The following is a 10,871-nucleotide window of genomic DNA, read 5'->3' on the forward strand; positions in this document are numbered from 1 at the left end:
CACCACCCCCGACTCCAGAAGGCTACATACACTGAGCACTTTGGTGCAGTAAGTCAGGCAGGATGGCTTTGGCAGTTTCATTCTGCCGGGTGTCTGCCTTGCCTCCCAGCCTACCTCTCCATCTTCCTCCAGGGTCCCCACTGGGCCTACCGGGGGGCTCTCTGAGGCAGACCTCTGCTCCAGGCCACTCGGACACCCTGTTGCCGAAGCCTGCAGGGCTCACTGCAGCTCCCAGCCTTTGTCCAGCTGGGTTCCCTGGATCACAAGGTATGAGCCATAGACGTGGGGTGGAGTTTTGATGCTGTCTTGGGGAGCCTTGGGGAAATCACTGTCCCTCTGAACCTCGGTTTCCTCCTCTGAAAAAAGAGGGTTTTGCAATGTACGGGCTTGAAAATGAAGATGAGGAGCTGTTAAGATTTGCTTCACGGGGCTGTAAGGAAAACCGGGAAACAAACCATGAGTGTGTGTAATTGATGACTTGTGCGATACTGGTGGGCCACTCCCATTGTCCTTTGTCACCCTGCTTCTCTCTTGAGAACTTTCCTTGTCTTTAGGTGCCCTCTCCGCGCTCCAGAGCCCGGATCTTTTCTCTCTCTCGAACATTTATGGTGCTAACTGCTAACAGCTGCTTTCCCTTGACTCACAACCCCAAGGCTCCCAGACCCGCCCCTCCACCCACCCAGAGCATCTTTCCACGGATCTCTGTGTCTTCACTCTGCAGGACCTGCACGGAGACCTGCGCCCACTCTTTCCATGGGAAGCCTTTCCATTCTCGCAGTCTCCGCCCGGCCCCCCGCCAGCCCCGAGTGTGTTTCCGCTCTTTCATGCTCTGTGGTGCGGGCACCACGTGCTCAGCACTGCTGGGGGCTGGGCTCTCCCTGTTGCCCCAGTTCTGCCCGCAGCCGGATGAGGCAGCCGTCCTCTCACTCACCGCAGGCGGAAACCCAAGTCGGAGTCTTGGGAAGAAACACACCTGCAGGTTCCTGACCACCCAGCAGTCGGGGCTGGGCTCACCCTTGACGGTGACTCTTGCCCCAGCACTTTCTGCTCAGGGCTGCCCACTCGGGCCTCGTGATAAAGGTACGTTTTCCCGGTTGGTTATTTTCATGGGAAAAGTCTTGTGTTTGGGGCAGGGAGGGAGTGACAGGGGAGAGGGGTGATGGATTTTGTTTTCTTCCCAGGAAGAGAATGAAGGAGGCTGAGGGAGCAGACATCCAGTGAGTCCTAAAGGAAATCAACCCTGATTATTCATTGAAAGGACGGACTGATGCTGCAGATGAAGCTCTGATACTTGGCCACCTGGTACAAAGAACCGACTCATTGGGAAATTCCCTGATGCTGGGAAAGATTGAAGGCAGGAGGAGAAGGGGATGACGGAGGACAAGATGGTTGGATGTCATCACTTACTCGATGGACATGAGTTTGAGCAGGCTCTGGGAGTTGGTGATGGACAGGGAGGCCTGGCGTGCTGCAGTCCATGGGGTTGCAACGAGTCCAACATGACTGAGCGATTGAACAACAATAATAAGGCCCCCAGAGCCTGTCCCCAGGCATGCCAGCTCTCCCGGGGCCTCCCTTGCTGTGTCCTGCAGCCCCCACCCAGGAAGGGGGGCTCTGTGACCTCCTGTGCAGCATGGAGGGCCCTTCAGGAACAGGCCGACAGCAGAGAAGACAGGCAGCCGGTGGGAGAAGGACCTTCTCCAGAGTCCCACCCCAGCCTCTCTTCCCTCTGGATGTTAGAGCCAGGGGCCCAGCCACCATCACCACTCACCCTGGGCCATCTGCTTTGGCCCCAGACCCTGGGCAGGAGGGGCCTGCAGGCTGCCTGCACATTTGTATCTCATGTGTGAGGGTGGGCAGGGAGAGATGGTTCCTAAAGACCCACAGCTGCCAGACCAACTTCCCCACGTCAGCAACCCCCGAGGCGAGGCCCTCAAGTCACTGCTCGGGGTTGGGGTGTCAACCCGGCACCTCAGCTCCCCTCTAAAGCTCAGAACTGCCCTTCCCAGAATATGCTTCCTTGCTGGGTTTGAATAGTAAGATTTGCAAGATGGAAGTGAAGTCCAGAGTTGGGGGTCATGCCAGACACGTGGGAGCCCCCCACTGGCCTCAGCGTGTCCTGGCTCCCCTCCTGTCCCACGTCCAGCCTGTCTTCCTGACTTCTTCAATCACCAGCGGTCCCCAGGCCACCGCCAGTCACCATCACAGGGCAGCAGCCTCCTCAGATGTCTCCACGCGCTCTCTCTCCACGGCCCCACTTCACCAATCTCCCCGCAGGCTTGAGCCCAAGGCCCAAGGGTGTACAGGGAGACTGAGGGGCAGAGCTGGCCTGTGGCTCCTCCTGGAGAGGCCGTGGGGTGTAGCGGCCAGAATGCAAACAGGCTATCACAGCCCATCATGGACCGGTCTGCGGGAGCTCAGCCGAGTCCGCCGTCCCGAGCCACTGTTGCCGCATCGATGTTTTGGATGACAGTGATTCTCTACAGGGTGTTTGTGAGGGTTTGAGAGCATGCTCTAAAGTTCCTGGTCGGGGAAGTTGCTCCTTAAGTGATCAGTGAGATTACCCCTCATGTGAACATTCATATTACTTGTTTTTCTAAAATGTATGCCCTTTTCACCTGAATGTACATTTGAATGTACATTTTAAAAATCTACATCCTGAATGTACATTTAAAAAAATAAAGAAAAATGAAGCTTTAACTTCAAATATCTGCTGCACCCCACCCCCAGCTCCTAAGGTCCTGGCCCATCTCAGAGGAACCCATTTGTTCTCTGTGACTGCTCTGAGGCCTCCTCTACACTTGGGGTCCAGAAACCTCTCAGTTCTTTGTTTTCCTAAATCAAGCTCAACCTGAATCCGCATGTCTCCTAAACCTGTTTATAAAGGCTGATTTTGTGTATTTCTGTAGCACCCTATTTTCTACTCCTTTCATAGATGCTATAGAAAGTCTGATCATATGGCCTGTGGGGATGTAGAGTGGGGTCTGGCCCGTTGTCTGGGCTCTGGCTGTTGACGTGTCTCTGCCCCCTGCTCTGCAGATGACTCTGATCTTTCTTCTCTGTCCCCTGCTGCATGGGGCTGGCGGCACTCAGAGCCGCTGAAGACCCTGTCCAGCCCCCTGACTCCCACCACCAGCCCATCAAAGCCATTCCCACATGCGGAGCAGGCATAGGACACCACCTTTTACAAATCCCTTCTCTCCTTTCCCAATGGAAGAGGCAACCACCATTCTCTATGTACTGGGTTCAGTTCAATTCAGTCGCTCAGTCATGTCCGACTCTTTGCGATCCCATGGACTGCAGCACACCAGGCCTCCCTGTCCATCACCAACTCCTGGAGCTTGCTCAAACTCATGTCTATCAAGTCGGTGATGCCATCTAACCATCTCATCCTCTGCTGTCCCCTTCTCCTCCTACCCTCAATCTTTCCCAGCATCAGGGTCTTTTCCAATGAGTTGGCCCTTCGCATCTGGTGGCCAAAGTATTGGAGCTTCCTCTTCAGCATCAGTACTTCCAATGAATATTCAGGACTGATTTCCTTTAGGATTGCCTGCTTTGGTTTCCTTGCAGTCCAAGGGACTCTCTCTCTCTCTCTCTTTTTTTTCTGTTTCATAAAAGTATAGAATTTTATTTTTATTTTTTTAATATAAATTTATTTATTTTAATTGGAGGCTAATTACTTTACAATATTGTATTGGTTTTGCCATACATTGAAATGAATCCACCACGGGTGTACATGTGTTCCCCATCCTGAATCCCCCTCCCATTTCCCTCCCCATCCCATCCCTCTGGGTTATCCCAGTGCACCAGCCCTGAGCACCCTGTCTCGTGCATCGAACCTGGACTGGCGATTTGTTTCGCATTTGATAATATACATGTTTCAATGCCATTCTCCCAAATCATCCCACCCTCGCCTTCTCCCACAGAGTCCAAAAGACTGTTCTATACATCTGTGTCTCTTTTGCTGTCTTGCATACAGGGTTATCGTTACCATCTTTCTAAATTCCATATATATGTGTTAGTATACTGTATTGGTGTTTCTCTTTCTGGCTTACTTCACTCTGTATAATAGGCTCCAGTTTCATCCACCTCATTAGAACTGATTCAAATGTATTCTTTTTAATGGCTGAATAATACTCCATTGTGTGTATGTACTCAGCTTTCTTATCCATTCATCTGCAGATGGACATCTAGGTTGCTTCCATGTCCTGGCTATTATAAACAGTGCTGCAATGAACATTGGAGTACATGTGTCTCTTTCAGTTCTGGTTTCCTCGGTGTGTATGCCCAGGAGTGCGATTGCTGGATCATATGGCAGTTCTGTTTCCAGTTTTTTAAGGAATCTCCACACTGTTCTCCATAATGGCTGTACTAGTTTGCATTCCCACCAACAGTGTAAGAGGGTTCCCTTTTCTCTATACCCTCTCCAGCATTTATTGCTTGTAGACTTTTGGATAGCAGCCATTCTGACTGGCGTAAAACAGTACCTCATTGTGGTTTTGATTTGCATTTCTCTGATCAAGGGACTCTCAAGAGTCTTCTCCAACATCACAGTTCAAAAGCATCAATTCTTCAATACTCAGCTTTCTTTATGGTCCAACTCACATTCATGCATGACTACTGGAAAAACCATAACTTTGACCAGATGGACCTTTGTTGGCAAAATAACGTCTCTGTTTTTTTTAATACGCTGTCTAGGTTGGTCATAGCTTTCTTCCAAGGAGCAAGCGTCTTTTAATTTCATGGCTGCAGTCACCATCTGCAGTGATTTTGGAGTCCAAAAAATAAAGTCTCTCACCGTTTCCGTTGTTTCCCCATCTATTTGCCATGAAGTGATGGGACATTTGCCATAAAGTGATGGGACAGAGTGCCTGAAGAACTATGGATGGAGGTTTGTGACGTTGTACACGAGGCAGTGATCAAGACCGTCCCCAAGAAAAAGAAATGCAAAAAGGCAAAATGGTTGTCTGAGGAGGCCTGACAAATGTACTGGGTTACTGCCTCTCTGATCCTCAAGACACTGTAGCCCCAAGGCTCTCTCCCCCTCCCCCGGGAAAAGCCAGATCCACCCCCTGGATGGACCAAACCTGGTGACAGTCCCTGAAACATACAGAGGCTGTTACTCTGCCTTCCTTTCTCCGACCCTGGGACTCAAAGTCATGAACTCTCCTTCCTGGGGAGATGGTGAGAGATGCTATCACTTCTTCCATCACAAAAGTATGATACTAACTTTTTTCAATAGATGACATGTAATGTAAAATTCCAAGGCCCCTGGGGCCTACCTGCCTGCCCGGACTCCTGCTTTCTGGCGAAGGAGCCAGTTCCCAGCTAGCCGGTGTCCAGCCACTTAAGACGGGCTTAGCTCAGACCAGGATTTGCTTTCTGTGATTGGGTAAGAGTGAGTGTACACCCGTTGCTCCTATAAACACTACACCTAGGGGAAGGGGTGAGAAGAAACCACAAAGGCTCAGAGTCCTGAAGACTTCGGAAAACCCACTAAAAGTGAGCCCACAGGTGGCTGGTGGCCATATAATTTATCATCCACTTGGTAGATTATACTTGGTAGTGACCAAATTATGTATCATTCAGACTGAGATGTTTGAGTGTGTGTGTGTGTGTGTGTGTGTGAGAGAGAGAGAGAGAGAGAGAGAGAGGTCATTAGTGACAATGCCAGGCAGCAGGTGTAAATCAGGCTTTTTCCAGGCAGCCTTGGACATGTGGTCACCCATTAAGTGGAAACTGGAATCTATTATTTTTATCTCATTGCTGCTACTAAGTCACTTCAGTCGTGTCCGACTCTGTGTGACCCGATAGACGGAAGCCCACCAGGCTCCCCCGTCCCTGGGATTCTCCAGGCAAGAACACTGGAGTGGGTTGCCATTTCCTTCTCCACTGTGTGAAAGTGAAAAGTGAAAGTGAAGTCGCTCAGTCGTGTCCGACCCTTAGCGACCCCACGGACTACAGCCAACCAGGCTCCTCCATCCATGGGATTTTCTAGGCAAGAGTACTGGAGTGGCTTGCCATTGCCTTCTCTTTTATCTCATTAGCTCCTGTGAAAGTCTGGGCAAGTTCCTGGTCTCCAATGCAGAAATAAAATGAACTTGGGAGTAGGGAAGCGATGACCCCAAGGCCAAGCATACCATTAGGGGCAACTTCATGCCTTCCATCTAGGCTGCATCCTCTACAGCCTTTGTCACTGGTCCAGCCCCTGATCATGCTGGTTTTCCGCTCCCTGTCTGTCCAGAGAACCTCCAAGGAGTCCAATCCTAAGGGCAGTTTCCAGCATCAGGGCCAGAAAAGGACACTTCTGGAACTTTGAAGACAGAGGACACAGGTATTTTTATGGTTTAGGTAAAGAGAAACCATGGCCTGAGACAGGGGACTGAATAAGACGACCTTTGAGAACATCTAAATCTGGGAAACAGTATCAAAATCCCAGACCCAACCTGGTGCTCGGGTGCTGCATCGTACTACAAAAACCACAAGAGGGCGCCCTCGCACCAACGAAGAGCTGCCTTAAACCGTTCTCCCACAGCTCCTGAGCCAAGAAAGGCCTATCACTTTTGACTTGTTTTCGCTTTTAATATTTTTCATTTTGAAGCAATGTCCTACATAAACCAAAGTTGCAAATACTTTAAAGAAAAAGTCATTTTTCCCCCTTGAACCATTAAGAATAAGTTGCTGAAATGATTCCCTAAGTCCACCAAATTCTCTTTTTAAAGATAGTTTTTTGGGTTTTTTTTTTAATGTGGGCCGCTTTTGAAAGTCTATTTAATGTGTTACAACACTGCTTCCGTTTTATGTTTTGGGTTTTGGCTGCTGAGGCATGTGGGATCTTAGCTCCCCAGCCAGGGATTGAACCTGCGTCCCCTGCATTGGAAGGTGAAGGCTTAACCACAGGACTGCAGGGGAGTCTGAATGTGTGTTTCCTACAAAGACATACTCTAACCACACTACAGCCATCAAAATCAGAAAATTAACACAGAAACATCGCTACTACTTAACCTGCAGCCGCCTTTCATGTTTTGCTATGGTGTTCTTCGTAGCAAAATATTCAGAACAGAAGCATGCTTACAAGTGGCTGTCAAGTCTCTCCTATTTCTTTGACTTTTAGGACCACCAGGCTTCTGGAGGATGTCCCTCCATTGGGGGCTGTCTAATGTTTCTCATGACTAGATTCAGGCCCCACATCTTTGGCAAGAATTCCATAGCACTCTTCTGTGATGCTATCTTCCCGTTGCATCCTCCCAGGTAGGAGGATGGCACAGGATTCAACTTGTCTGATTCATGATGACATTCACGTTGATTCCTTGATTAGGATGGTGTCTGCCAGACTTCTCCATTGCAATATTATTCTTTTGCCATCTGTAATTGGTAAGCATATTATGGGAGAGACTTTGATATCTTGTAACTGGCATGTTCAATTCTATTATTATTTTAAATAATTTTATTTATTTATTTTTGGCTGTGCTGGGTCTTCGTTGCTGTGCAGGCTTTTCTCTAGTTGTGGAGAGTGGGGCTATTCTCTTGTTGCAGTGAGAGGGCTTCTCCTTGCAGAGGCTTCTCTTTTTGCAGACACAGGCTCACGGGCTCTAGAGTGCGCGGGCTTCCATGGTTGCAACTCCCGGACTCTAGAGCGCAGCCTCAGCAGTGTGGCGCATGGGCTTAGTTGCTCCATAGCATGTGGTTTCCTCCCAGATCAGGGATCAAACCCATGTCTCCTGCACTGGCAGGGAACTCTCCACCACTGACCACTGGGGAAGCCCTATTCATTTATTTATGTGAGTATGGACTCAGTGTTTGTCATTCTGCTCAGGGGGCTATAATCTGTTACCAACATTATGTCAGTTGGTCCTCAAGTTGTCACAGATTGGCCTGGAGGGTGGCCTGTGTGTCCTCCTGGCAGATCCTATCATTCTCGGAGCACTTCCTGGCTCTCTAGCACCACAAGATGGTTCAGGCTCATCTGGTACTTTCTCTGGCCCCAGTTCATTTCTCCAAGGAGCCCTGGGTCCCAAAGTAGAGAATGGTATTCAGAAGCCAAGACCTGGGTGCTAGGTGTTCTTGTTGCCATTGGAATGCTGCTGCTCCCAGGCCCTTTCCATGGTTGGAGCTATGGCAGGGAACAGCTATCCTATACCACGGTAGGGAATATGTGTGTACTTCTGCATGTTATGTCAATATACACCTGCTTACATCCACCTATCTATCCATCCACCCATCAATATACACCTGCTTACATCCACCTATCTATCCATCTACCCATCAATATACACCTGCTTACATCCACCTATCTATCCACCTATCCGTCTGTGAGTTTAATCTGAAACTTCCCATTCCACTCACCAGCACAATTTCACCTAATTCTGTCCCTTTTCAAAGGTGTAACTCCCTTTTTCTGATGGTGAGGAAACTACTCTTGTTATCTTTAATGTATTTACTTATTTGATTAATTCTTCTCTGTGTAACCAGTCTCCCCCTCTGCCACCTCCCACCACAATGCCCCCCTCATCCCACCCAGGCCATGACACCCCTCTGTAGGTCCCTGCAGCCACCTTCCTCCACAGGTCTGCTGTCCTCCCCTGCTCACCAGGCTGCCCCTCCGTGGGGGTACCCATCTAGCCTCACGTGGTTTTCAACACTCTGTGCAGCCACCATCCTCTCATGAGTGCCCTCCTCATACCACACAGGCTCCACCTCTCTCTCTGGGCTACCCCTGCCCCCGACCCCGACCCCAGGGAGACACCTGTTCTGCAGTTCCACCTAATGGCCTTTGAACCACTGAGGAGGAGCAGAGAAGAAGGGTAAGGAGGAAGAACTACTTTGATATCTAATTAACTGTTCTCTTTTACAGTATCCTGTTTTTGTTTCATGATTGTAATCTCATCTTGTATATTTTATTTCAGAAGGTAGTAATGATGGCTTTTGCTTGTTTTGCAGTTTCTTCTAACTGCAGAGTCTGATTCCTCCAAGTTCTGTTTGTTTGTTTGTTTAGTAGAGAGAGGTCTTTCAAGTCAGGGGCTCTCTTTAGTGTCTGAGAATCCCTGGCCACAGACTCACGTGTCATGGTGAGGAATTAACCAGCTTACTGGAGGCTCTGAGAGCTCATCAATTATGAGAATCCCTGTGGGTGAGCCACTGGGTCACTTGGTTGGGGAACTCCTGATATCTGGACCTTTAAGCCACTCTTCTTCAGCAGCTTAGATTCTGCAGAAAAGACTTTTCCAGTTTCTTCCTGCAAGGGGAAGCCTGGATGCCAGGGCTGCAGGGCTAAGGGGAGCAGAGGGCTGGGGTGGGGGATGTTGGCATCATATGATACACTCAGTCCTACAGTGGGTGGTATGTACCCTGCCCTCTCCTTTTGCTGGTGCCCGCCAGGTGGCGCTAGCGGTAAAGAACCCGCCTGCCATGCAGGAAACATAAACTGGGTGGGTTGGATCCCTGGGTTGGGGAGATCCCCTGGAGCAGGAAATGGCAACCCACTCTAATATTCTTGCCTGGAGAATCCCATGGGCAGAAAAGCCTGGCAGGCTACTGTCCATGGGGTCACAAAGAGTAATACATAACTGAAGCAACTTAGCATGCACCATTAAGAAACCCTCTGACGTTACCCCTTCAAGAAAATAACCCAGCTGTTTCAATGTGGAGAGAAAGAAGCCGGATCTTTTTTTTCCCCAGACTTGCCCTCAGTTCTCCTATGCTGGCCTCTCTCTTCTCTGTCTCTCCAGGGCTTCTGGAGCCTCCAGGTCCTGAGCCCCCTAGAGACTCTGCCGTACAAGCTGTGTTGGTGCCTGGCTTTCCCCACTACTGTTACCGTTCCATTTTCTTGGATTTCTATCTTCCAGTGTTTTGTGGCCACTGTTTTATTTCCTCCTGTCCTTCCAATCTTTGTATTTTTTTAAAAAAAGTCATCCTTTCTGGTTTTTGTGGTGAGGACTGAAGGGGCAGCAAAGAGAGACCTGGGTGTCTAATCTGCCATGATGAGTCGCTCCCCTTCCTCGCCCCTACAACAGACTGACATTTAGGTTGTCATCTGTCTCCACCTCAGCTCCCCAACTGTTCTGTGAGACTTTAGTTGTACATCCAGGAGAAGCTCAGTACACCTCTGATAGACAGATTTGTCCTTCCTGCAAAGGATTTGGCCAAGAGGGGGTCTGTGACATCTTGCCACCATCATTCATGCAGCACTCCACAAATTAGAGTATCTGTACGAGGGTTTCAACCCCAAGGACCTGTTGATCCCATCCCATGCCCTAAAGATTCTTCAACCAACTTCAGGCTGTTCCTGAACCCTGGGCAACCCCTCTCAAGGGCAGGATGATGCCAAAGAATGGGGGCGGCTTTGCAGTGGCCTGAGTGCATTAGCTTCCAGCCCTGAGGCTCCCTCGCACACCCTTGCAGTCTTCTAATTGCCACGCCTACAAATGTAAGATGGCGGTGATGAAAGCTTTTCTCCTGCTTCCAGAGGCTTTTCAGCACCTGTGAGCTTGAGTGGGGCCATGTATCTAATGTAAGAGTCTCATTCTTGTGGGCCTGTTTTTTCTGTGGTGCCCCTTTCAACCACCCTGACGGCTCTGCTCCTTCTTGATGATGACTTGTCAGCTAAAATGAAGTGTGTAACTTGTGAGCTTGATTGTACAGTCACTGATGCCAGGCCTTCCAGAGTGCTCTGCCTCTGCTGCCACGGTTAGCAGTATTTCCAATAGTGGTTGCTGTATCAGTCTGGGTCAGAGTGAGAGCAAGGGTGAACTGGAGCGACCTGCCAAACTGCAGAGTCGTAAGTGAGAGACACACCTGGTGTAGGCCTTGGAAAGATGAGGGGCTCTTTGTTACTGCCACATAACCTAGCTTCCCTGACTGATACACCTCGC

General features: G+C 49.6%; 1 long non-coding RNA gene across 1 annotated transcript; it reads left to right on the top strand.

Annotated features, from left to right (window-relative positions):
- The first annotated feature begins 621 nt into the window (after positions 1–621).
- Positions 622–2,700, top strand: LOC148776610 (uncharacterized). Its single transcript, XR_016038369.1, has 2 exons — positions 622–1,080; positions 1,182–2,700. It is a non-coding gene; the product is annotated as an uncharacterized LOC148776610 (long non-coding RNA).
- Positions 2,701–10,871: the final 8,171 nt, after the last annotated feature.

This window comes from Moschus berezovskii, chromosome 9, assembly GCF_049115385.1.
Source record: "Moschus berezovskii isolate FMDL1 chromosome 9, NW_MosBer_1.0, whole genome shotgun sequence".
In the NCBI taxonomy this organism is placed as follows: Eukaryota; Metazoa; Chordata; class Mammalia; order Artiodactyla; family Moschidae; genus Moschus; species Moschus berezovskii.